Source organism: Macaca fascicularis, chromosome 10 (genome assembly GCF_037993035.2).
Source record: "Macaca fascicularis isolate 582-1 chromosome 10, T2T-MFA8v1.1".
NCBI classification, from domain to species: Eukaryota; Metazoa; Chordata; class Mammalia; order Primates; family Cercopithecidae; genus Macaca; species Macaca fascicularis.
Genome location: NC_088384.1, coordinates 51267805 through 51292583, shown reverse-complemented (window position 1 = coordinate 51292583; position 24779 = coordinate 51267805). Strand labels below are relative to the sequence as shown.

The following is a 24779-nucleotide window of genomic DNA, read 5'->3' as shown; positions in this document are numbered from 1 at the left end:
CAGGGCCAGGAAAGCATAGGGCCAAGGCAGGGCAGGGCCGGGACAGTGCCAAGACCTGAGCAGGGCCAGGGAACAGCCAGGGCAGGGACAGGGCCATGGCCATGGCCTGGGCAGGACCAGGTTCAGGACAGGAGCAAAACAAGGGCAACAACAGTGCAGGTTCTTGGCACAGCCAGCGTCCAGGACAGTGTCAGGGCAGGGCCAAGGCAGGGTCTGGGCCATGGGAAGACGAGCAACAGGGCTGGGGCTTTTCCAGTGACAGGACCAGAGTCAGGGCAAGGGCCAGGGCAGTGCAAGGCCAGGGTAGGGCCAGGCATTTCACGGTCAGGGCCAGGGGAGAAACAGGGCAAGGTCTGAAGCACGGCAGGGCCAGGGCCAGGACAGGTCCAGGGCAGGTCCATGACAGGGCCAGGGGCTGCGTAAGGGCAAGGGCAGGGCCAGAGCAAGGTAAGGGTCAGGGCCAAGGCCAGGATAGGGACAGGGCAAGAAATATGGCAGGACCAAGGGCAATGCCAAGGCCAGGGCTGAGTCAGGGCAGGGCAGGGCATGGAATGGCCAGCGCAGGACACGACAAAAGGCGGTCCATAGAAAGAGCAGGGCTGATGCCAGGAAAGGACCAGGCTAGTGCCAAGGCTGAGGTAGTGTCATGGCATGCACAGGGCGGGGCCAGGGCCGGAATCGAGCCAGGGCACAGCCAAGGCAGGGTAGGGCAGGGCAATGACACAGCCGGGTCAGTACTAGGACAGGGCAGAACAGGGCAAGCTGATGGTAGGGGCAGGGCAAGGACAGGCCAAGGCAGAGCCAGGTCACTCCAGGGCCAGGACACCTCCAAGTCCATTTCAGGCCCAGGGCTATGAAGGACAAAGGCCAGGGCCAGGGTCAGGGCCAGGTCTGGGCTAGGGCCAGGTCCAGAGCAGGGCCTAGCGAAGACTAGGGTGAGGGACAAGGTAGGGCCAGGGCAGGCTGATGACACATCCAGTGCATGGCAGGGTAAGGTGGTGGCAAGACCAGGGGCAGACCACTGCCAACTCAGGGCCAAGGAAAGGCCATGGCCAGGGCACAGCCAGGAAAGGGTCTGGGTCAGGGCCAGGACCAAGGCAGAGCAGGGCCAGGGCCATGGCAGAGTCGGGGCAAGTCCTTGACAGGACCAGGTTCCAGGCCAGGGCCAGGGCAGAGGCAGGGGCAGGGTCTGGATAAGGGCAAGGCCAGGGATACAGTAGGACCAGGGCTAGGGCCAGGGCCCGGGCTAAGCCAGAACAAGGCCAGGGCCAGGACATAGTGAGGACAGGGCAAAGGCCAAGGCAGGGTCAGAGCAGATCCAGGGAGAGGCCAGTGCCAGGCAGGGCCAGGGCACAACCAGGGCAGTGCAAGGCAGGTCAATGGCACCACTGTGCCATGACAGGGCAAAGTCAGTGCCAGGAGAGGGCACAACACGCAGGGCCACGGTGGGGCCAGGGCAGGGATGGGCCAAGGCAGGGCCAGAACAAATCTGGGCCAGGACACGTCCAAGGCCAGGTCAAGGCCAGAACAGGAGCAGGACCATGACCACTAGCAGGGCCAGTGCCATGACAGGACCAGGGTCAGGACAAGAGGCAGGGCCAGAGCCAAGGCCGGGCCAGCACAGGTTCAGGGAAAGGCCAGTGCAAAGGCAAAACCAGGATGGGATCGGAGCAGGGCAGGGCCGAGACAGTCCAGGTAACAGTAGGGCAGGGCCAGGGCAAGGCAGGGCAGTACAGGGCCAGGTCCACGGCAGTGGCAGGGCAAAACCAGGCCCATTGCCAATGCAACAGCCCACCCTACAAGGCTTCTACCACCTAGCCACTGCCGCAGCCCGGCCATCGCTGTAAGCCTCACCCCCAACCCTGGCTGCAGCCGCCTGACCTCCTAGCGTGGTCACTCTCCTACCGTTCCAGCACGCTGCAGTCTCCGTCACTGCCACCCACCCTCAGCGAGGCAAGCCGTGGTGTCTCAGGCTCCAGGTGTCTCCTCCTCCTCCTGGCACAGAGCAGCTGGGCGGGCAAAGCCACAAAAGCCTAGAGAAAGATGCGAGGGGTGGTAGCATTAAGAGCCTCAACTTAACACCCTTCCCTGGCCCTGCCGCTGCCCTGGCCCTTCCCATCTTCAGGCCTTACCAAAGCCCTACCCTGGTCCTGACCCTGCCCTGGCCTGGTCCTGACCCTGTCCCCCTACCCCAGAGAAGTGGAAGGGCAGAGCCAGGGAAGGGCTGGGGCAAATAAGGGACAGGACACATCCAAATCCAAGAAAACGCCAGGGCCATGACAGAGCCAGGGCGAGTCCTTGGCAGGGCCACGTTCCAGGCCAGGGCCAGGAAAGGGTCAAGGCAGGGTCACTGTATGGCCACAGTCCAGGTCAAAGCCAGAGCAGTGGCAGGGTCAGGCCTGCATAAGGGCAGAACCAGGGCCAGGGCCAGGGCTGTGCCAGGACAGAACAAGCGCAGAGCAAGGCAGGACCAGAGCCAGGCATTAGAGAGAGTAGGGCAAATGCCAAGGCAAGGCCAGGGCAGTGCCAGGGCTGAGGCAAGGTCAGGGAAGGTCCAGGGCTGACTCAGTGCTAGAACCAAGACAAGAGCAAAGGCCAGGGCAGATCTTGGGCACAAGCAAGGCAGGCTAGGGCAGGGCAATAACAAGACCAGACAACGGCAGGGCCAGCCCAGGATAGAACAGGGTACAGGCAGGGCAGGGCCAGGGCCACAGCTGTGGCAGGACAAGGACCAGGATCAGAGTCCAGGCCAGGGCAAGGGTATGGCCAGGGCAGAGGTAGGGCCAGAGGCAGGGTATAGGCAGGGCCAAGGCAGGTCCATTGCAGGGCCGGGGTTCAGACCAGGGCCGGGGCAGGGCCAGGGCCAGGGCCAGGACCAGGAAAGGGCAATGTCAGGAACACGGCCATAGCCAACTTAGCTAGAGCCAGGACAGAGACAGGGTCTGGGGTGGGGCCAGAATAGCATGCCAGGATAGGGCCAGGGCAAATTAGGGCCAGGACAGGGTCAGGAGGAGGGCTGGGCCAGGGTATGGCCTTAAGTAGCCAAGAGCCAGGTACAGGGTCCATGCCAGTGCCAGCGCCGGCCCAGGGCAGGGGCAGGGCCATGGCCAGGTCTGGGACAAGGCTGGGGCAGGGTCAAGTTCTCGCTCAGGGTAAGCACAAGACCAGGGCAGAGCCAGGGAAGGGGCAGGGCCATGGTAGGGCCAGGAGAGGGACGGGCGAAGGCAGAGCAAGATTAAATCAGGGACAGGATCCCTTCAAATCCACTTCAGGGCCAGGGTCAGGCCAGGGCCAGGGCCAGGACAGGGCCAAGACAGGGCCAGGGCCAGGACTGTCAGGATCATTGGCAGAGCCAGGGCCATGGCACGACCAGGGTCAGGAGCAATGGTCAATGCCGGGCCAAGGCCAGAGCAAGGACCAGGTTTGCACTAGGGCCAGTGTGAGGGCCAAGGCGGGGTCAGGGCGGGGCCAAAGGCAGGGCAGAGCCAGGGCAGGGTGGAGCAGGCCCAGGGTAGCACTGGGTAAAGGCAGGGCATGACCAACCAGGGCAGGTCTATGGCTGTGGCAGGGCCAGGGCCAGGGCCAGGGCCAGGGCCAAGGCAGGGCCAAGACAGTGACAGCTCCAGGGCAGGGCCGGGGTTAGGACCACGGACATGTCCAAGGCCAGTGCCAGGGCAAGGGCAGGGGCAGGGCCAGGGTCATCTAAGAACCAAGGACAAAGCCAGGCCCAGAGCAGGGCCAGGACAGGTACCTGGCAGGGCTAGGGTCTGGGACAGGGCCATGGCAGGGCCAGGGCCACAACCAGGTCTGTGCTATGGCCAGGTCCAGCACAGTGCCCAGGCAAGGCTAGGGTGAAGGCCAAGGTAGGGCCAGCGCAGGGTCAAAGCTAGAGTACGGCCAAGGCAGGACCAGGGCAGGCAAGGCAGGGCCAGGAAAGCATAGGGCCAAGGCAGGGCAGGGCCGGGACAGTGCCAAGACCTGAGCAGGGCCAGGGAACAGCCAGGGCAGGGACAGGGCCATGGCCATGGCCTGGGCAGGACCAGGTTCAGGACAGGAGCAAAACAAGGGCAACAACAGTGCAGGTTCTTGGCACAGCCAGCGTCCAGGACAGTGTCAGGGCAGGGCCAAGGCAGGGTCTGGGCCATGGGAAGACGAGCAACAGGGCTGGGGCTTTTCCAGTGACAGGACCAGAGTCAGGGCAAGGGCCAGGGCAGTGCAAGGCCAGGGTAGGGCCAGGCATTTCACGGTCAGGGCCAGGGGAGAAACAGGGCAAGGTCTGAAGCACGGCAGGGCCAGGGCCAGGACAGGTCCAGGGCAGGTCCATGACAGGGCCAGGGGCTGCGTAAGGGCAAGGGCAGGGCCAGAGCAAGGTAAGGGTCAGGGCCAAGGCCAGGATAGGGACAGGGCAAGAAATATGGCAGGACCAAGGGCAATGCCAAGGCCAGGGCTGAGTCAGGGCAGGGCAGGGCATGGAATGGCCAGCGCAGGACACGACAAAAGGCGGTCCATAGAAAGAGCAGGGCTGATGCCAGGAAAGGACCAGGCTAGTGCCAAGGCTGAGGTAGTGTCATGGCATGCACAGGGCAGGGCCAGGGCCGGAATCGAGCCAGGGCACAGCCAAGGCAGGGTAGGGCAGGGCAATGACACAGCCGGGTCAGTACTAGGACAGGGCAGAACAGGGCAAGCTGATGGTAGGGGCAGGGCAAGGACAGGCCAAGGCAGAGCCAGGTCACTCCAGGGCCAGGACACCTCCAAGTCCATTTCAGGCCCAGGGCTATGAAGGACAAAGGCCAGGGCCAGGGTCAGGGCCAGGTCTGGGCTAGGGCCAGGTCCAGAGCAGGGCCTAGCGAAGACTAGGGTGAGGGACAAGGTAGGGCCAGGGCAGGCTGATGACACATCCAGTGCATGGCAGGGTAAGGTGGTGGCAAGACCAGGGGCAGACCACTGCCAACTCAGGGCCAAGGAAAGGCCATGGCCAGGGCACAGCCAGGAAAGGGTCTGGGTCAGGGCCAGGACCAAGGCAGAGCAGGGCCAGGGCCATGGCAGAGTCGGGGCAAGTCCTTGACAGGACCAGGTTCCAGGCCAGGGCCAGGGCAGAGGCAGGGGCAGGGTCTGGATAAGGGCAAGGCCAGGGATACAGTAGGACCAGGGCTAGGGCCAGGGCCCGGGCTAAGCCAGAACAAGGCCAGGGCCAGGACATAGTGAGGACAGGGCAAAGGCCAAGGCAGGGTCAGAGCAGATCCAGGGAGAGGCCAGTGCCAGGCAGGGCCAGGGCACAACCAGGGCAGTGCAAGGCAGGTCAATGGCACCACTGTGCCATGACAGGGCAAAGTCAGTGCCAGGAGAGGGCACAACACGCAGGGCCACGGTGGGGCCAGGGCAGGGATGGGCCAAGGCAGGGCCAGAACAAATCTGGGCCAGGACACGTCCAAGGCCAGGTCAAGGCCAGAACAGGAGCAGGACCATGACCACTAGCAGGGCCAGTGCCATGACAGGACCAGGGTCAGGACAAGAGGCAGGGCCAGAGCCAAGGCCGGGCCAGCACAGGTTCAGGGAAAGGCCAGTGCAAAGGCAAAACCAGGATGGGATCGGAGCAGGGCAGGGCCGAGACAGTCCAGGTAACAGTAGGGCAGGGCCAGGGCAAGGCAGGGCAGTACAGGGCCAGGTCCACGGCAGTGGCAGGGCAAAACCAGGCCCATTGCCAATGCAACAGCCCACCCTACAAGGCTTCTACCACCTAGCCACTGCCGCAGCCCGGCCATCGCTGTAAGCCTCACCCCCAACCCTGGCTGCAGCCGCCTGACCTCCTAGCGTGGTCACTCTCCTACCGTTCCAGCACGCTGCAGTCTCCGTCACTGCCACCCACCCTCAGCGAGGCAAGCCGTGGTGTCTCAGGCTCCAGGTGTCTCCTCCTCCTCCTGGCACAGAGCAGCTGGGCGGGCAAAGCCACAAAAGCCTAGAGAAAGATGCGAGGGGTGGTAGCATTAAGAGCCTCAACTTAACACCCTTCCCTGGCCCTGCCGCTGCCCTGGCCCTTCCCATCTTCAGGCCTTACCAAAGCCCTACCCTGGTCCTGACCCTGCCCTGGCCTGGTCCTGACCCTGTCCCCCTACCCCAGAGAAGTGGAAGGGCAGAGCCAGGGAAGGGCTGGGGCAAATAAGGGACAGGACACATCCAAATCCAAGAAAACGCCAGGGCCATGACAGAGCCAGGGCGAGTCCTTGGCAGGGCCACGTTCCAGGCCAGGGCCAGGAAAGGGTCAAGGCAGGGTCACTGTATGGCCACAGTCCAGGTCAAAGCCAGAGCAGTGGCAGGGTCAGGCCTGCATAAGGGCAGAACCAGGGCCAGGGCCAGGGCTGTGCCAGGACAGAACAAGCGCAGAGCAAGGCAGGACCAGAGCCAGGCATTAGAGAGAGTAGGGCAAATGCCAAGGCAAGGCCAGGGCAGTGCCAGGGCTGAGGCAAGGTCAGGGAAGGTCCAGGGCTGACTCAGTGCTAGAACCAAGACAAGAGCAAAGGCCAGGGCAGATCTTGGGCACAAGCAAGGCAGGCTAGGGCAGGGCAATAACAAGACCAGACAACGGCAGGGCCAGCCCAGGATAGAACAGGGTACAGGCAGGGCAGGGCCAGGGCCACAGCTGTGGCAGGACAAGGACCAGGATCAGAGTCCAGGCCAGGGCAAGGGTATGGCCAGGGCAGAGGTAGGGCCAGAGGCAGGGTATAGGCAGGGCCAAGGCAGGTCCATTGCAGGGCCGGGGTTCAGACCAGGGCCGGGGCAGGGCCAGGGCCAGGGCCAGGACCAGGAAAGGGCAATGTCAGGAACACGGCCATAGCCAACTTAGCTAGAGCCAGGACAGAGACAGGGTCTGGGGTGGGGCCAGAATAGCATGCCAGGATAGGGCCAGGGCAAATTAGGGCCAGGACAGGGTCAGGAGGAGGGCTGGGCCAGGGTATGGCCTTAAGTAGCCAAGAGCCAGGTACAGGGTCCATGCCAGTGCCAGCGCCGGCCCAGGGCAGGGGCAGGGCCATGGCCAGGTCTGGGACAAGGCTGGGGCAGGGTCAAGTTCTCGCTCAGGGTAAGCACAAGACCAGGGCAGAGCCAGGGAAGGGGCAGGCCCATGGTAGGGCCAGGAGAGGGACGGGCGAAGGCAGAGCAAGATTAAATCAGGGACAGGATCCCTTCAAATCCACTTCAGGGCCAGGGTCAGGCCAGGGCCAGGGCCAGGACAGGGCCAAGACAGGGCCAGGGCCAGGACTGTCAGGATCATTGGCAGAGCCAGGGCCATGGCACGACCAGGGTCAGGAGCAATGGTCAATGCCGGGCCAAGGCCAGAGCAAGGACCAGGTTTGCACTAGGGCCAGTGTGAGGGCCAAGGCGGGGTCAGGGCGGGGCCAAAGGCAGGGCAGAGCCAGGGCAGGGTGGAGCAGGCCCAGGGTAGCACTGGGTAAAGGCAGGGCATGACCAACCAGGGCAGGTCTATGGCTGTGGCAGGGCCAGGGCCAGGGCCAGGGCCAGGGCCAAGGCAGGGCCAAGACAGTGACAGCTCCAGGGCAGGGCCGGGGTTAGGACCACGGACATGTCCAAGGCCAGTGCCAGGGCAAGGGCAGGGGCAGGGCCAGGGTCATCTAAGAACCAAGGACAAAGCCAGGCCCAGAGCAGGGCCAGGACAGGTACCTGGCAGGGCTAGGGTCTGGGACAGGGCCATGGCAGGGCCAGGGCCACAACCAGGTCTGTGCTATGGCCAGGTCCAGCACAGTGCCCAGGCAAGGCTAGGGTGAAGGCCAAGGTAGGGCCAGCGCAGGGTCAAAGCTAGAGTACGGCCAAGGCAGGACCAGGGCAGGCAAGGCAGGGCCAGGAAAGCATAGGGCCAAGGCAGGGCAGGGCCGGGACAGTGCCAAGACCTGAGCAGGGCCAGGGAACAGCCAGGGCAGGGACAGGGCCATGGCCATGGCCTGGGCAGGACCAGGTTCAGGACAGGAGCAAAACAAGGGCAACAACAGTGCAGGTTCTTGGCACAGCCAGCGTCCAGGACAGTGTCAGGGCAGGGCCAAGGCAGGGTCTGGGCCATGGGAAGACGAGCAACAGGGCTGGGGCTTTTCCAGTGACAGGACCAGAGTCAGGGCAAGGGCCAGGGCAGTGCAAGGCCAGGGTAGGGCCAGGCATTTCACGGTCAGGGCCAGGGGAGAAACAGGGCAAGGTCTGAAGCACGGCAGGGCCAGGGCCAGGACAGGTCCAGGGCAGGTCCATGACAGGGCCAGGGGCTGCGTAAGGGCAAGGGCAGGGCCAGAGCAAGGTAAGGGTCAGGGCCAAGGCCAGGATAGGGACAGGGCAAGAAATATGGCAGGACCAAGGGCAATGCCAAGGCCAGGGCTGAGTCAGGGCAGGGCAGGGCATGGAATGGCCAGCGCAGGACACGACAAAAGGCGGTCCATAGAAAGAGCAGGGCTGATGCCAGGAAAGGACCAGGCTAGTGCCAAGGCTGAGGTAGTGTCATGGCATGCACAGGGCGGGGCCAGGGCCGGAATCGAGCCAGGGCACAGCCAAGGCAGGGTAGGGCAGGGCAATGACACAGCCGGGTCAGTACTAGGACAGGGCAGAACAGGGCAAGCTGATGGTAGGGGCAGGGCAAGGACAGGCCAAGGCAGAGCCAGGTCACTCCAGGGCCAGGACACCTCCAAGTCCATTTCAGGCCCAGGGCTATGAAGGACAAAGGCCAGGGCCAGGGTCAGGGCCAGGTCTGGGCTAGGGCCAGGTCCAGAGCAGGGCCTAGCGAAGACTAGGGTGAGGGACAAGGTAGGGCCAGGGCAGGCTGATGACACATCCAGTGCATGGCAGGGTAAGGTGGTGGCAAGACCAGGGGCAGACCACTGCCAACTCAGGGCCAAGGAAAGGCCATGGCCAGGGCACAGCCAGGAAAGGGTCTGGGTCAGGGCCAGGACCAAGGCAGAGCAGGGCCAGGGCCATGGCAGAGTCGGGGCAAGTCCTTGACAGGACCAGGTTCCAGGCCAGGGCCAGGGCAGAGGCAGGGGCAGGGTCTGGATAAGGGCAAGGCCAGGGATACAGTAGGACCAGGGCTAGGGCCAGGGCCCGGGCTAAGCCAGAACAAGGCCAGGGCCAGGACATAGTGAGGACAGGGCAAAGGCCAAGGCAGGGTCAGAGCAGATCCAGGGAGAGGCCAGTGCCAGGCAGGGCCAGGGCACAACCAGGGCAGTGCAAGGCAGGTCAATGGCACCACTGTGCCATGACAGGGCAAAGTCAGTGCCAGGAGAGGGCACAACACGCAGGGCCACGGTGGGGCCAGGGCAGGGATGGGCCAAGGCAGGGCCAGAACAAATCTGGGCCAGGACACGTCCAAGGCCAGGTCAAGGCCAGAACAGGAGCAGGACCATGACCACTAGCAGGGCCAGTGCCATGACAGGACCAGGGTCAGGACAAGAGGCAGGGCCAGAGCCAAGGCCGGGCCAGCACAGGTTCAGGGAAAGGCCAGTGCAAAGGCAAAACCAGGATGGGATCGGAGCAGGGCAGGGCCGAGACAGTCCAGGTAACAGTAGGGCAGGGCCAGGGCAAGGCAGGGCAGTACAGGGCCAGGTCCACGGCAGTGGCAGGGCAAAACCAGGCCCATTGCCAATGCAACAGCCCACCCTACAAGGCTTCTACCACCTAGCCACTGCCGCAGCCCGGCCATCGCTGTAAGCCTCACCCCCAACCCTGGCTGCAGCCGCCTGACCTCCTAGCGTGGTCACTCTCCTACCGTTCCAGCACGCTGCAGTCTCCGTCACTGCCACCCACCCTCAGCGAGGCAAGCCGTGGTGTCTCAGGCTCCAGGTGTCTCCTCCTCCTCCTGGCACAGAGCAGCTGGGCGGGCAAAGCCACAAAAGCCTAGAGAAAGATGCGAGGGGTGGTAGCATTAAGAGCCTCAACTTAACACCCTTCCCTGGCCCTGCCGCTGCCCTGGCCCTTCCCATCTTCAGGCCTTACCAAAGCCCTACCCTGGTCCTGACCCTGCCCTGGCCTGGTCCTGACCCTGTCCCCCTACCCCAGAGAAGTGGAAGGGCAGAGCCAGGGAAGGGCTGGGGCAAATAAGGGACAGGACACATCCAAATCCAAGAAAACGCCAGGGCCATGACAGAGCCAGGGCGAGTCCTTGGCAGGGCCACGTTCCAGGCCAGGGCCAGGAAAGGGTCAAGGCAGGGTCACTGTATGGCCACAGTCCAGGTCAAAGCCAGAGCAGTGGCAGGGTCAGGCCTGCATAAGGGCAGAACCAGGGCCAGGGCCAGGGCTGTGCCAGGACAGAACAAGCGCAGAGCAAGGCAGGACCAGAGCCAGGCATTAGAGAGAGTAGGGCAAATGCCAAGGCAAGGCCAGGGCAGTGCCAGGGCTGAGGCAAGGTCAGGGAAGGTCCAGGGCTGACTCAGTGCTAGAACCAAGACAAGAGCAAAGGCCAGGGCAGATCTTGGGCACAAGCAAGGCAGGCTAGGGCAGGGCAATAACAAGACCAGACAACGGCAGGGCCAGCCCAGGATAGAACAGGGTACAGGCAGGGCAGGGCCAGGGCCACAGCTGTGGCAGGACAAGGACCAGGATCAGAGTCCAGGCCAGGGCAAGGGTATGGCCAGGGCAGAGGTAGGGCCAGAGGCAGGGTATAGGCAGGGCCAAGGCAGGTCCATTGCAGGGCCGGGGTTCAGACCAGGGCCGGGGCAGGGCCAGGGCCAGGGCCAGGACCAGGAAAGGGCAATGTCAGGAACACGGCCATAGCCAACTTAGCTAGAGCCAGGACAGAGACAGGGTCTGGGGTGGGGCCAGAATAGCATGCCAGGATAGGGCCAGGGCAAATTAGGGCCAGGACAGGGTCAGGAGGAGGGCTGGGCCAGGGTATGGCCTTAAGTAGCCAAGAGCCAGGTACAGGGTCCATGCCAGTGCCAGCGCCGGCCCAGGGCAGGGGCAGGGCCATGGCCAGGTCTGGGACAAGGCTGGGGCAGGGTCAAGTTCTCGCTCAGGGTAAGCACAAGACCAGGGCAGAGCCAGGGAAGGGGCAGGCCCATGGTAGGGCCAGGAGAGGGACGGGCGAAGGCAGAGCAAGATTAAATCAGGGACAGGATCCCTTCAAATCCACTTCAGGGCCAGGGTCAGGCCAGGGCCAGGGCCAGGACAGGGCCAAGACAGGGCCAGGGCCAGGACTGTCAGGATCATTGGCAGAGCCAGGGCCATGGCACGACCAGGGTCAGGAGCAATGGTCAATGCCGGGCCAAGGCCAGAGCAAGGACCAGGTTTGCACTAGGGCCAGTGTGAGGGCCAAGGCGGGGTCAGGGCGGGGCCAAAGGCAGGGCAGAGCCAGGGCAGGGTGGAGCAGGCCCAGGGTAGCACTGGGTAAAGGCAGGGCATGACCAACCAGGGCAGGTCTATGGCTGTGGCAGGGCCAGGGCCAGGGCCAGGGCCAGGGCCAAGGCAGGGCCAAGACAGTGACAGCTCCAGGGCAGGGCCGGGGTTAGGACCACGGACATGTCCAAGGCCAGTGCCAGGGCAAGGGCAGGGGCAGGGCCAGGGTCATCTAAGAACCAAGGACAAAGCCAGGCCCAGAGCAGGGCCAGGACAGGTACCTGGCAGGGCTAGGGTCTGGGACAGGGCCATGGCAGGGCCAGGGCCACAACCAGGTCTGTGCTATGGCCAGGTCCAGCACAGTGCCCAGGCAAGGCTAGGGTGAAGGCCAAGGTAGGGCCAGCGCAGGGTCAAAGCTAGAGTACGGCCAAGGCAGGACCAGGGCAGGCAAGGCAGGGCCAGGAAAGCATAGGGCCAAGGCAGGGCAGGGCCGGGACAGTGCCAAGACCTGAGCAGGGCCAGGGAACAGCCAGGGCAGGGACAGGGCCATGGCCATGGCCTGGGCAGGACCAGGTTCAGGACAGGAGCAAAACAAGGGCAACAACAGTGCAGGTTCTTGGCACAGCCAGCGTCCAGGACAGTGTCAGGGCAGGGCCAAGGCAGGGTCTGGGCCATGGGAAGACGAGCAACAGGGCTGGGGCTTTTCCAGTGACAGGACCAGAGTCAGGGCAAGGGCCAGGGCAGTGCAAGGCCAGGGTAGGGCCAGGCATTTCACGGTCAGGGCCAGGGGAGAAACAGGGCAAGGTCTGAAGCACGGCAGGGCCAGGGCCAGGACAGGTCCAGGGCAGGTCCATGACAGGGCCAGGGGCTGCGTAAGGGCAAGGGCAGGGCCAGAGCAAGGTAAGGGTCAGGGCCAAGGCCAGGATAGGGACAGGGCAAGAAATATGGCAGGACCAAGGGCAATGCCAAGGCCAGGGCTGAGTCAGGGCAGGGCAGGGCATGGAATGGCCAGCGCAGGACACGACAAAAGGCGGTCCATAGAAAGAGCAGGGCTGATGCCAGGAAAGGACCAGGCTAGTGCCAAGGCTGAGGTAGTGTCATGGCATGCACAGGGCGGGGCCAGGGCCGGAATCGAGCCAGGGCACAGCCAAGGCAGGGTAGGGCAGGGCAATGACACAGCCGGGTCAGTACTAGGACAGGGCAGAACAGGGCAAGCTGATGGTAGGGGCAGGGCAAGGACAGGCCAAGGCAGAGCCAGGTCACTCCAGGGCCAGGACACCTCCAAGTCCATTTCAGGCCCAGGGCTATGAAGGACAAAGGCCAGGGCCAGGGTCAGGGCCAGGTCTGGGCTAGGGCCAGGTCCAGAGCAGGGCCTAGCGAAGACTAGGGTGAGGGACAAGGTAGGGCCAGGGCAGGCTGATGACACATCCAGTGCATGGCAGGGTAAGGTGGTGGCAAGACCAGGGGCAGACCACTGCCAACTCAGGGCCAAGGAAAGGCCATGGCCAGGGCACAGCCAGGAAAGGGTCTGGGTCAGGGCCAGGACCAAGGCAGAGCAGGGCCAGGGCCATGGCAGAGTCGGGGCAAGTCCTTGACAGGACCAGGTTCCAGGCCAGGGCCAGGGCAGAGGCAGGGGCAGGGTCTGGATAAGGGCAAGGCCAGGGATACAGTAGGACCAGGGCTAGGGCCAGGGCCCGGGCTAAGCCAGAACAAGGCCAGGGCCAGGACATAGTGAGGACAGGGCAAAGGCCAAGGCAGGGTCAGAGCAGATCCAGGGAGAGGCCAGTGCCAGGCAGGGCCAGGGCACAACCAGGGCAGTGCAAGGCAGGTCAATGGCACCACTGTGCCATGACAGGGCAAAGTCAGTGCCAGGAGAGGGCACAACACGCAGGGCCACGGTGGGGCCAGGGCAGGGATGGGCCAAGGCAGGGCCAGAACAAATCTGGGCCAGGACACGTCCAAGGCCAGGTCAAGGCCAGAACAGGAGCAGGACCATGACCACTAGCAGGGCCAGTGCCATGACAGGACCAGGGTCAGGACAAGAGGCAGGGCCAGAGCCAAGGCCGGACCAGCACAGGTTCAGGGAAAGGCCAGTGCAAAGGCAAAACCAGGATGGGATCGGAGCAGGGCAGGGCCGAGACAGTCCAGGTAACAGTAGGGCAGGGCCAGGGCAAGGCAGGGCAGTACAGGGCCAGGTCCACGGCAGTGGCAGGGCAAAACCAGGCCCATTGCCAATGCAACAGCCCACCCTACAAGGCTTCTACCACCTAGCCACTGCCGCAGCCCGGCCATCGCTGTAAGCCTCACCCCCAACCCTGGCTGCAGCCGCCTGACCTCCTAGCGTGGTCACTCTCCTACCGTTCCAGCACGCTGCAGTCTCCGTCACTGCCACCCACCCTCAGCGAGGCAAGCCGTGGTGTCTCAGGCTCCAGGTGTCTCCTCCTCCTCCTGGCACAGAGCAGCTGGGCGGGCAAAGCCACAAAAGCCTAGAGAAAGATGCGAGGGGTGGTAGCATTAAGAGCCTCAACTTAACACCCTTCCCTGGCCCTGCCGCTGCCCTGGCCCTTCCCATCTTCAGGCCTTACCAAAGCCCTACCCTGGTCCTGACCCTGCCCTGGCCTGGTCCTGACCCTGTCCCCCTACCCCAGAGAAGTGGAAGGGCAGAGCCAGGGAAGGGCTGGGGCAAATAAGGGACAGGACACATCCAAATCCAAGAAAACGCCAGGGCCATGACAGAGCCAGGGCGAGTCCTTGGCAGGGCCACGTTCCAGGCCAGGGCCAGGAAAGGGTCAAGGCAGGGTCACTGTATGGCCACAGTCCAGGTCAAAGCCAGAGCAGTGGCAGGGTCAGGCCTGCATAAGGGCAGAACCAGGGCCAGGGCCAGGGCTGTGCCAGGACAGAACAAGCGCAGAGCAAGGCAGGACCAGAGCCAGGCATTAGAGAGAGTAGGGCAAATGCCAAGGCAAGGCCAGGGCAGTGCCAGGGCTGAGGCAAGGTCAGGGAAGGTCCAGGGCTGACTCAGTGCTAGAACCAAGACAAGAGCAAAGGCCAGGGCAGATCTTGGGCACAAGCAAGGCAGGCTAGGGCAGGGCAATAACAAGACCAGACAACGGCAGGGCCAGCCCAGGATAGAACAGGGTACAGGCAGGGCAGGGCCAGGGCCACAGCTGTGGCAGGACAAGGACCAGGATCAGAGTCCAGGCCAGGGCAAGGGTATGGCCAGGGCAGAGGTAGGGCCAGAGGCAGGGTATAGGCAGGGCCAAGGCAGGTCCATTGCAGGGCCGGGGTTCAGACCAGGGCCGGGGCAGGGCCAGGGCCAGGGCCAGGACCAGGAAAGGGCAATGTCAGGAACACGGCCATAGCCAACTTAGCTAGAGCCAGGACAGAGACAGGGTCTGGGGTGGGGCCAGAATAGCATGCCAGGATAGGGCCAGGGCAAATTAGGGCCAGGACAGGGTCAGGAGGAGGGCTGGGCCAGGGTATGGCCTTAAGTAGCCAAGAGCCAGGTCCAGGGTCCATGCCAGTGCCAGCGCCAGCCCAGGGCAGGGGCAGGGCCATGGCCAGGTCTGGGACAAGGCTGGGGCAGGGTCAAGTTCTCGCTCAGGGTAAGCACAAGACCAGGGCAGAGCCAGGGAAGGGGCAGGGCCATGGTAGGGCCAGGAGAGGGACGGGCGAAGGCAGAGCAAGATTAAACCAGGGACAGGATCCCTTCAAATCCACTTCAGGGCCAGGGTCAGGCCAGGGCCAGGGCCAGGACAGGGCCAAGACAGGGCCAGGGCCAGGACTGTCAGGATCATTGGCAGGGCCAGGGCCACGGCACGACCAGGGTCAGGAGCAATGGTCAATTCCGGGCCAAGGCCAGAGCAAGGACCAGGTTTGCACTAGGGCCAGTGTGAGGGCCAAGGTGGGGTCAGGGCGGGGCCAAAGGCAAGGCAGAGCCAGGGCAGGGTGGAGCAGGCCCAGGGTAGCACTGGGTAAAGGCAGGGCATCACCAACCAGGGCAGGTCTATGGCTGTGGCAGGGCCAGGGCCAGGGCCAGGGCCAGGGCCAAGGCAGGGCCAAGACAGTGACAGCTCCAGGGCAGGGCCGGGGTTAGGACCACGGACATGTCCAAGGCCAGTGCCAGGGCAAGGGCAGGGGCAGGGCCAGGGTCATCTAAGAACCAAGGACAAAGCCAGGCCCAGAGCAGGGCCAGGACAGGTACCTGGCAGGGCTAGGGTCTGGGACAGGGCCATGGCAGGGCCAGGGCCACAACCAGGTCTGTGCTATGGCCAGGTCCAGCACAGTGCCCAGGCAAGGCTAGGGTGAAGGCCAAGGTAGGGCCAGCGCAGGGTCAAAGCTAGAGTACGGCCAAGGCAGGACCAGGGCAGGCAAGGCAGGGCCAGGGCAGGCAAGGCAGGGCCAGGAAAGCATAGGGCCAAGGCAGGGCAGGGCCGGGACAGTGCCAAGACCTGAGCAGGGCCAGGGAACAGCCAGGGCAGGGACAGGGCCATGGCCATGGCCTGGGCAGGACCAGGTTCGGGACAGGAGCAAAACAAGGGCAACAACAGTGCAGGTTCTTGGCACAGCCAGCGTCCAGGACAGTGTCAGGGCAGGGCCAAGGCAGGGTCTGGGCCATGGGAAGACGAGCAACAGGGCTGGGGCTTTTCCAGTGACAGGACCAGAGTCAGGGCAAGGGCCAGGGCAGTGCAAGGCCAGGGTAGGGCCAGGCATTTCACGGTCAGGGCCAGGGGAGAAACAGGGCAAGGTCTGAAGCAGGGCAGGGCCAGGGCCAGGACAGGTCCAGGGCAGGTCCATGACAGGGCCAGGGGCTGCGTAAGGGCAAGGGCAGGGCCAGAGCAAGGTAAGGGTCAGGGCCAAGGCCAGGATAGGGACAGGGCAAGAAATATGGCAGGACCAAGGGCAATGCCAAGGCCAGGGCTGAGTCAGGGCAGGGCAGGGCATGGAATGGCCAGCACAGGACACGACAAAAGGCGGTCCATAGAAAGAGCAGGGCTGATGCCAGGAAAGGACCAGGCTAGTGCCAAGGCTGAGGTAGTGTCATGGCATGCACAGGGCGGGGCCAGGGCCGGAATCGAGCCAGGGCACAGCCAAGGCAGGGTAGGGCAGGGCAATGACACAGCCGGGTCAGTACTAGGACAGGGCAGAACAGGGCAAGCTGATGGTAGGGGCAGGGCAAGGACAGGCCAAGGCAGAGCCAGGTCACTCCAGGGCCAGGACACCTCCAAGTCCATTTCAGGCCCAGGGCTATGAAGGACAAAGGCCAGGGCCAGGGTCAGGGCCAGGTCTGGGCTAGGGCCAGGTCCAGAGCAGTGGCAGGGCAAAACCAGGCCCATTGCCAATGCAACAGCCCACCCTACAAGGCTTCTACCACCTAGCCACTGCCGCAGCCCGGCCATCGCTGTAAGCCTCACCCCCAACCCTGGCTGCAGCCGCCTGACCTCCTAGCGTGGTCACTCTCCTACCGTTCCAGCACGCTGCAGTCTCCGTCACTGCCACCCACCCTCAGCGAGGCAAGCCGTGGTGTCTCAGGCTCCAGGTGTCTCCTCCTCCTCCTGGCACAGAGCAGCTGGGCGGGCAAAGCCACAAAAGCCTAGAGAAAGATGCGAGGGGTGGTAGCATTAAGAGCCTCAACTTAACACCCTTCCCTGGCCCTGCCGCTGCCCTGGCCCTTCCCATCTTCAGGCCTTACCAAAGCCCTACCCTGGTCCTGACCCTGCCCTGGCCTGGTCCTGACCCTGTCCCCCTACCCCAGAGAAGTGGAAGGGCAGAGCCAGGGAAGGGCTGGGGCAAATAAGGGACAGGACACATCCAAATCCAAGAAAACGCCAGGGCCATGACAGAGCCAGGGCGAGTCCTTGGCAGGGCCACGTTCCAGGCCAGGGCCAGGAAAGGGTCAAGGCAGGGTCACTGTATGGCCACGGTTCAGGTCAAAGCCAGAGCAGTGGCAGGGTCAGGCCTGCATAAGGGCAGGACCAGGGCCAGGGCTGTGCCAGGATAGAACAAGCGCAGAGCAAGGCAGGACCAGAGCCAGGCATTAGAGAGAGTAGGGCAAATGCCAAGGCAAGGCCAGGGCAGTGCCAGGGCTGAGGCAAGGTCAGGGAAGGTCCAGGGCTGACTCAGTGCTAGAACCAAGACAAGAGCAAAGGCCGGGGCAGATCTAGGGCACAAGCAAGGCAGGCTAGGGCAGGGCAATAGCAAGACCAGACAACGGCAGGGCCAGCCCAGGATAGAACAGGGTACAGGCAGGGCAGGGCCAGGGCCAGGGCCAGGACCAGGAAAGGGCAATGTCAGGAACACGGCCATAGCCAACTTAGCTAGAGCCAGGACAGAGACAGGGTCTGGGGTGGGGCCAGAATAGCATGCCAGGATAGGGCCAGGGCAAATTAGGGCCAGGACAGGGTCAGGAGGAGGTCTGGGCCAGGGTATGGCCTTAAGTAGCCAAGAGCCAGGTCCAGGGTCCATGCCAGTGCCAGCGCCGGCCCAGGGCAGGGGCAGGGCCATGGCCAGGTCTGGGACAAGGCTGGGGCAGGGTCAAGTTCTCGCTCAGGGTAAGCACAAGACCAGGGCAGAGCCAGGGAAGGGGCAGGGCCATGGTAGGGCCAGGAGAGGGACGGGCGAAGGCAGAGCAAGATTAAACCAGGGACAGGATCCCTTCAAATCCACTTCAGGGCCAGGGTCTTGCCCTGAAGTGGCACTGATGCATAATTAGATATATGGGGGAAAATTAGAAACTGAAATGCAAATGTAAATTTTTAGTATACTCAGTGATGTAGCTGAAACCTTAAATTATTTGGTAAAAGACTATATTTTTAATAAATTTAATGGGAAAATAAAATATTGGAAAATTTAAAAATAAGTATATATTCACAGTGTATACCTGGAGAAAAACCATTGAGAGATCTAAATGCAAATGATAAAACCACAAAATCCGTAGGAAAATCTCTCAGAGATCAAAAGGACTACATAGCAAAAAAAAAAAGAAAAGAAAAGAAAAAAAGATGTAACAATAATCAAAAGACCGTGGGAAAATTATTTACCTATATCATAGAAATGGACAAATATTCTTATTGTATGTACAGGGCTACATAAATAAAAGAAATCGCTGGTTCTGAAAGGATCCCTCCGCGTCCAAAAGACCACAGGGTCGCGGTCAGGGGAGTTCTTCCAAGGATTCCGGGTCGCGCAGTCCCCTGTGGACGGCTTTGACCAACATTCTGGGGCGTGTACCTGGACGACTCGCCGAGGACTCTGGGGAGTGTAGTCCACTGCCGGGATGCGAAGCGGAGGGTCGCAGAGCCACGGGTCGCGCCGAGGATTCTGGGTAGCGTAATCCCGGCCGCGCAGAGGCTTCTGCGTAGCGTAGCCCGGGCGGCGCCGAGCGGTCCAGATCCCTGGGCGTCACCGAGCTGGGAGGTGGGTAGTCCACCGTCGGTGACCTCACCTCCTCCGTTCGCCGTCAGCCGCCTTGGTGAGTCGCGCTCCTGCGGGTCCCTCTCTCCAGCCCGCCCTTCCTGCGCAGGAAGAAGGGCCGGGAAGGCCTGGGACGCCAGGGCGCTGCTGGGGTCGTAGCGCGCCCTCCCTCAGGCCCGGCGTCTCCATGTTCTGGGGAGGGGCGGAGACCCAGGCCGCGCCTTGGAGTGGGCTGTGGTGCTGCGGCTCGCCGAGCGCCCCGGGTCTGGGCCGCTACTCAGTCTCCGTCCCCGGTTGCGTGTAGTGGTTAGGCGGTTAGGCAGCCAGGATTTCACAGGGGCGCCGAGCAACCCAGGTCTCCGTGTGCCAGGGTCGCCGCTCCTCGAGTGGGGACGGGCCAGCGGCCTAGGTAGCTGCCACGGGGGTCGTTTGGCTGGAGGTGGTGGGGGACTCGGCCACAGACTGGGTCCACCGGTTGGGTGGGGCTTACAGCCCAGAGACTGATGGACTAGGTCCGACTCGGGTTCCCTCCGACTCTTGATGCTCCAGACTTTGTTGTGGGAGGCGGGACCGGGGAGGACTTCGCCCGCGTGTTTTGGGGAAGGGTCGCTGCTTTGGGTTGGGGGCAGCCCGCCTTGGGACTATCTTCCTTGGGTGGGAGGGTAGGCCGGGACCAGATGTCCTGGCACGGGCACTTCTAGACGTGTGTGGGGGGCTCTGCGTGGGGCAGCGTCCGCGGGAGGTGAGGTAGCTGTGGGGACCCAGGTGGCCTCTTCCCTGGAGCCCTGCTAATGATGGCAAAATATATTTAAAGAGGTTTATTCTGAGTCAGTGTGAGTGACTGTGGCCCAGGTTATTCAGTCTCAAGAGGTCCTGAGAAAGTGCCCGAGGTGGTCGGCTTGCAGGTTAATCTTATACAATCCAGGGAGACAGGAATTTCAGGTAAAATCATAAATCAGCCTGAGCACTGTGGGAGGTCAGGAGTTCCAGAGCAGCCTGGGTGGCACAGCGAGACACCCTGTCTCTACGTGAAATTAGAAAAAAAAAAAAATTAGCAGAGCGTAGTGTCCCATGCCTGTGGTCTCAGCTACTTCGGTGGCCCAGTCAGTTGAGTCCGGGAGGTGGAGGCTGTAACGAGCTATGTTGGCTGCACTGCATGCCAGCCTGGGCAACACAGCGAGATCCTGCCTCAGAAAATCATAAATCAATGTGAGAAAGATACACATGGGTTCCTCCCAAAAATCCAGTATCTCCAAACGGGTTTACACCTCATGGGGGCACTTAGGTATTCTTTAGTGGACAATTGGTTGAGAGACTTAAGCTGTTGCCTAAAGACTGGAATCAGAAGTATGCCAGAGTTAAGGGGATTGCATAGATCAAAGTTCTTGTTATGTAGATGAAGCCTCTTAGTTGGCAGCACACAGAATAGATGGTAAATGTATGTTTTCAGTTATTTTTGTTTCTTTGTTTGTTTTTGTTTTTTTGAGAGAGAGTCTTGCTCTGTCGCCCAGGCTAGAGTGCAGTGGCGTGATCTCAGCTCACTGCCACTACCACCTCCCCGGTTTGAGCAGTTCTCCTGCCTCAGCCTCCTGAGTAGCTGGGACTACAGATGCCCACCACCACGCCTGGCTGATTTTTGTATTTTTAGTAGAGATGGGGTTTCACCATGTTGCTCAAGCTGGTCTTGACCTCGTGACCTCAGGTGATCCACCTGCCTCGGCCTCCCAGAGTGCTGGGATTGCAGGTGTGAGCCACCATGCGTCAAACTGGCTGTCTCTTCCAGCCTAGGAAAGGCTTAGAACGAAGGAGATCTGGCTACATTAGTGGAGATTTGCTACAGATGCAAATTTTCCCACTAAAGGCAGCTTTGCGGGGCTATCCATTTCAGTATGTTGCGCCTGTGGCAGCCACTTCAAAACTTGTCAAAGAAGTATATTTTGGGCTAAAATAAATTCCTTCAGCATCTGCTGTCATGTGATGCTGTACCAGAGTCAGGTTGGAAAGTGAGCCACATTATATAAGAGTAATAAAACTCATCTGATTAGATTTTATGGTTTCTAGGACAGGACTCCCCAAGCCCCATATATACACATTTGGGCAAGGGAAAAAAGGTGAGTTTCATCCTCACCAGGTTGGTAGGGCTTCCTTGGTTAGTGGAGTGGGAGTAACAGCAACCATTGGGCCCAGCAGTTTTTTTAAATGCCTCTGGGGCTGTGGACTGGCCAAATAACTGATTTTAATCATTTCATTATGGAAAAATTGTAAGCAGAACCCCATGGTAGAGAGACCCATCAGTCAAGATATACCTCATGACCTTGCAAGCTAATCTAGCTTGACCCAGATCCCCTCCTAACCTGTGCAGATTCATTGAGAAATGTCAGAGCCCTGCCTACTGGTTAAGACATAACCCTTTACAGTGAGAACTGAAACCCAGGCTCTATCACTTTCTTGGCTGTGTTGCTTTGAGAAAGGTATTTAAATGTTTTGTGCCTGTTTCATCATCTGAAATTGGTGGGTAATAGTCACTTCATAGAACATTTGTGAAGATTGAATGCAGAAAAATTTGTGCCATGCCTGGAACCGTCCCTGGCATATATTAAATTCTCAATGTGTTAAATATTATAATGAATATCAACACTTCCTTATTCTGGAAGCACCGACAGGATAAGCTGTGTTTAGTGTAAGCATCGTTTCAGGACAGGCTCTGTTGTGATGCCCACACTCGGAATCTGTTCCTGGGAACCTGCCTACAATGGTTTTCTTCTCTGGAAGACTTTGGGTCCTTTTTTTTAACAAGAAGAGGCTCTACCCTGGTACTGAGGATTTCCAAGGCCACCTTTGAGGATCACAGAGCTAATTTTAGAACTATTGTAGTCCCCAGCTCCTCTTCCTCTACTCCCATGTTACCCATGAGAGGACTGCCTGCAGGGTAAGGGAGGACAGCCCAACCCCAGGTGGGGACTTCTTATGTATTGCCTTCCTGCAGTGCCTTCTCTGCCCTAAACCATCATGGGTTTCCTTTGCTAATGTCTGACATCTTGTGCCCTACACTGTCCCGTCTGAGGCTCAGAACCTCTCAGCTGGTTCTCCTCGTGGGGAAGGTTCCCCAGATCTGATGCCCTCATTCAGGGCACTTCCATCATTGTCCCTACATTTCTTCTCTCAGTGCTTTATTCAGGCTGCTGCATTCATGGTGCAGACCAGGTCTTGTAAAAAATTATTCTGTCAGCATGTGCTGAGCCATTGTCCTGTCCCAGGGACAGGGCTTTATAGTCATTGCCATATTCATCTCTTCAACCAGTATGGAAGTTAAGAATTGGAATCCCCATTTCCCAGACTAAGAAGTAGTGTGTTAATCAGTTGAAATAATTTTCACGACTGAGCATGGTGGCTCACACCTGTAATCCCAGCACTTTGGGATGCTAAGGTCGGCAGGTCACCTGAGCTCAGGAGTTCGAGACCTGCCTGGCCAACATGGTGAAACCTCGTCTCTACTAAAAATACAGAAATTAGCCAGGCATGGTGGCTCACGCCAGTAATCCCAACTACTCTGGAGGCTGAAGCAAGAGAATTGCTTGAATCCAGGAGATGGAGGTTGCAGTGAGCAGAGAACATGCCACTGCACTACAGCCTGGGGGACACTGAGACTCTGTCTCAAAAAATAATAATTTTTACTTTATGTAACATATCTGGGATCAAGTGGACTGGGTTGTGGAGAAAGCTGGGATTTTGGGGGTTTCTGTTAAGAATTAGCTTCACTGAGGTATAATTGAGACAAAATTTCTCACATTTTAAGTTCTAGTTAATGAGTTTTAAGAAATGTATATAGTGAAGTCTTGATCTTCAAATCAACATATGAACATTTTTCATCCCCAAAAATGTAGGAGCTGTTTTTTAATCTTAGGAAAATTTTAATGAAATGTATGTGGAGGAGCTAAATGTTTCAAGTTTGCCTTATGTTCATATCTAATTTATTGGTAACTAATTTAAACCACTTTCTTCTGGCTCTCAGTTTCTGTTCCTACTGGATATTAAGTCCCACAGATGTCAACAGATGGCAGGAGTGAGATCAAACAGTTTGCAGTGTTCTCCACTCACACCCTGGAAATGAAGGTTTCCTCTGTTTTTCCTCTCCAAATTATCTTGGAAGGGATATTCAATTTTTTTTTTCAAATTTACAATGAAAAATATTGAAGAAGGAACTAAAGTAGAGAGAATATATAACAAATCTCTCTGTTCCCTACTTGCACCTTAACACTTTGCTCTTCTTACTTCATCCAACCCCCTCCCCACCCCACGCTTTCTGTTTTCAGGATAGAGCATCTTGAAGCCAATCCAAGACACCATTTTATCTGTAAATTTACTGCAGCTGCTTCTCTGAGGACTATTTTTGTTGTTATTGTTTTGCTTTTTAACATAACTAGAGTACCAGAATCACACTCAACAAAATTAGCAATTTATTAATTTCACCCATTACCCAGTTTATGCGGAAATTGTCCAGGTCTCAAAAATTTCTCCTCACAATTCAGATTTCACACTCAGGTTCATTAAGATGGGAAGCATGAGAGAAGAAACATCTAGAAACCAGCTCAGTAGTGCCCCCTGTCTGTTTTACTTCTCTCTTTGTGATCTAGGTAAAGGAAGTTTCCCTACCTTGGCAAACTACCCATCTGCTTGCTTAGGTGCTGAGGCTTGTTCATGCTTTCCTTGTCATGGCTTTTTCCTCCGCTTCCTCCTTCTGCCTGCCAGGCTCATCTCCTAATTCTACTTCTCCACTGTCTTTTGCCTCTCTGCCCATGAGGACAAATAATGATCACAGCCACTTACCTAATTGCCTGGCCCTAGTTCTGGTCCCAACTATAATCAGAAATGTGGATTCTGAAATGGCAGTGAGGAGCTATGTGGACTATATCTCCAGTAAAACACCGTAACTTGTAATTTAGAAAACCAAAAACAACCATTTAAACTACACAGAATTTGTCTTAAGACCACTCAGGAATTTAGAGAAACATTTATTCAGAAAAATCAACCGAGCCTTTCTGAGAACAGTGAGAGTCTGTAACATTTGACACACAAACTGCTACCCTCCCCACCCCCATTTTGGTCCGCTCTGAGAGAAACTCCACTATGGGCTGTGAAAATGACAAGATGGAACCCTCTCCCTCTCCAGTTCTCAGTCTATTGTGACAGTTTATCCCTGAGAGAGGCATGATGCCACTATTCTTAACTTCTCTCCCCCCGCCAGTCCTGTGTTCCTGAAGCTGGTTTCATGTAAGCGTAGTTGTGAAGTGTGGGTAGGGACCTCCTTGAATTTATTCTTGGAGTTTGTTGAGTGTGCTGGCCTTGTAGATTCATGTCTGTCTTCAAATTTTGAAGTGTTGGCCATTATTTCTTCAGTAATCTATCAGCATCTTCTCCTAGACACCCATATATATGTCCAGTTAATGGTGCCTTATAACTCTCTTGGCTCTGTTTACTTTATGTCATTGTTTTCTCTTCCTGCTTCTCTGTCTCTGTAATTTCTTCCCTGTATGTTTACTGATTATTTTTTTTTGCCTGCTCATCTGCTGTTAAACCCCTCTACTGAATTTTTCAGTTACTATGTTTTCAGGTCCAGAATTTTCGTTTGCTTCCTTTTTGTAATCTCTGTTGATATTTTTATTTTGTTCATATATATTTTCCTGATTTCCTTTTCTCTATATGTGTTTACATGAGTTTTTGAGAATATTTTAGACAGTCTAAAATCTGTCTAGTATGCCTGAAGCTTATGTTTCTCCAGGGAAGGTTTGCATCACTTTATTTTCTTCCACTATTGGTCCATGTTTTCTGAGTTGTTTTTGTTGTTGTTGTTGTTGTTGTTAGAAATTAGGCATTGTGGGAAAAAACAACCTCCTTTTCCAATTTTTGCAGACTGACTCTTTTCCAGGGAGGATTTTTGCTATTACCTTGGCATTGGTTCTAAGCTTTGGGATCAGTCTGAGGAGAAGGTTTAAGATTTTCTCAGGCCTTTTTTGAGCATGGATCTTACCTTTGCTTGTGGCTTTTTCCAT

General features: G+C 58.9%; 1 protein-coding gene across 1 annotated transcript in view; it reads left to right on the top strand.

Moving 5' to 3' along the window:
• Nucleotides 1–18661: 18661 nt before the first annotated feature.
• LOC135965520 (uncharacterized) overlaps nt 18662–24779 on the top strand; it is a 34128-nt gene continuing 28010 nt past the window's right edge. Inside the window, exon 1 of the mRNA XM_074003211.1 lies at nt 18662–18787. The gene's annotated coding sequence lies outside the window, so the exon portion shown is untranslated. The remainder of the gene's footprint in view (nt 18788–24779) is intronic.